This window comes from Salvelinus sp. IW2-2015, unplaced genomic scaffold (genome assembly GCF_002910315.2).
Source record: "Salvelinus sp. IW2-2015 unplaced genomic scaffold, ASM291031v2 Un_scaffold13269, whole genome shotgun sequence".
Taxonomy (NCBI): Eukaryota; Metazoa; Chordata; class Actinopteri; order Salmoniformes; family Salmonidae; genus Salvelinus; species Salvelinus sp. IW2-2015.
Window position 1 is genome coordinate 1 of NW_019954525.1, and position 1,717 is coordinate 1,717.

General features: G+C 46.1%; 1 long non-coding RNA gene across 1 annotated transcript; it reads left to right on the top strand.

The window, feature by feature from the left end:
• Positions 1 to 30: 30 nt before the first annotated feature.
• LOC112080225 (uncharacterized) lies at positions 31 to 1,606 on the top strand. Its single transcript, XR_002896143.2, has 5 exons — positions 31 to 354; positions 807 to 915; positions 1,046 to 1,108; positions 1,221 to 1,355; positions 1,469 to 1,606. It is a non-coding gene; the product is annotated as an uncharacterized lncRNA (long non-coding RNA).
• The last annotated feature ends 111 nt before the right edge of the window (positions 1,607 to 1,717 follow it).

Genomic DNA, 1,717 nt, shown 5'->3' on the forward strand with positions numbered 1-1,717 from the left:
TTTCCATCCTTTTATCCATTTATCAATATGTTTTAGATAGAGCTATACCATTAGTGTGTTCATGGATTTCAGTTTGTATTGACTGCTGTGTGGGTGTAATTGAACATGAACTTGAACTAGACCTAAACTGCTAGTTTCTGTAGGCTGACTCGTTTTCAGTGGATCTGTTTAGGCTGCCTTCTACAGTAGATTGTGTCTCTGTGGCCTGTTCTCTCTCTCCAGACTGCAGGAGGCTTGTGGCTGGGTGGATGAGCTGGGAGCCAGGGGGGGATGTAACCTCCTCCAGGCCCTSAAGAGAGGCCTTGGCCTGGGCTGCACTCAGCTTGACTCCCTGGTCATCGTCCTGGGCTCCAGGTGAATCAACTTCAACAGGACAGTGATGTAGTGGGACTGATAATGAAAGTACAGCAATAACTACATTGGGTTGTACACTATCTACACATTGGGTTGTATTATGTATTATGAATGGACTAATCAGAGAGCAGCGCTAGGATGACCAATCAGAGAGCAGGTGTATGACAATGTCATTATTATTATCATGTCATTTTTAAGGAACAAATCAGAGGGCAGGGTTATGATGACCAATCAGAGAGAAGGGTTATGACGATCTTATGATGAAAGGACCAATCAGATAGCGGGGTTATGATGTCATTGTGCGGGTACCAATCAGAGAGTGGGGTTATGACGATGTCATTATAAAGAGACCGATCAGAAAGCAGGGTTATTCTTACACATAACAAGTAACAAGTCCCCTGTGTTTGATGATAGTACCTCCTCCTCTAACTTCTCTCCTTTCCTYTCTCTAGCCCTGACCAGACCTCAGATGYCCTCTCTGATTACGTAGGACAAAGCATTTTGGGAAGGGCGTTGTTGATCCATGTGGTGTCCTACTGTAGCATTAGCCCTCTGACCATTGTGAGTCAAACTGCTGGACCTTCAGGTCACCAACAATCATGTGTTTTTATTAATAGAGGGACAGATTTACTCAACTTTCTAACCTGTGAAAAGTTTGGTCAATGATTCACTGTGTCTCTGCCTCAAACAGGCAACCGTAAAGAGACTAGCTGAAGTTACACGGGGACGCCACCACATCTTCTCAGCTTCCCTGGTAACCTGTCTGTCCTGACTGTGCTATTTGGGTTTGTGTTTTAGTGTGTTGTGGTCAAAAAATAACTTTCCCTGCTGTTTGTGTGTGTGGTGTGTGTCTGTGTGTGTATCAGGGTGTAGTGGACAGCAGTACAGATGTGGAGCTGCTGTGGACAGAGATCAAGGCAGCCAGAGAGCTGCTGGGACACACTGAGGCCCTGCGTCAGGGACGGCTGGGGGAGATGAATGTCACTGTGGTGGGACAACAGGTGAATGGACTCTGTGTGTGTGTGTCAGTGCTGGTGTCTGTGTGTACAGCATTTTTCTTGAACATCTAACATAAACCTTTTAGTGAATCTTTCCTCTTACTGTACTCCCCCAGATTTCCACAGAGTTGGACAGCTTTTCACTCTCTCCTTCGCTCCCCAGACCACCCAATCACAATGTCCCCCTGAGCATCAAGCCCCCAGGTGTCCTGCCCAGCTCCTCGGCTGATTGGCTGAGGAACCATGGACTGAAAGGTAAGTGCTCTAGGTAGAAGTTACACATAGGCACAGATCTAGAATCAGCTTACCCACTTTCATCCTAACCTTAACCATTAAAAAGGAACAATGCAAAACTGACCATAGAT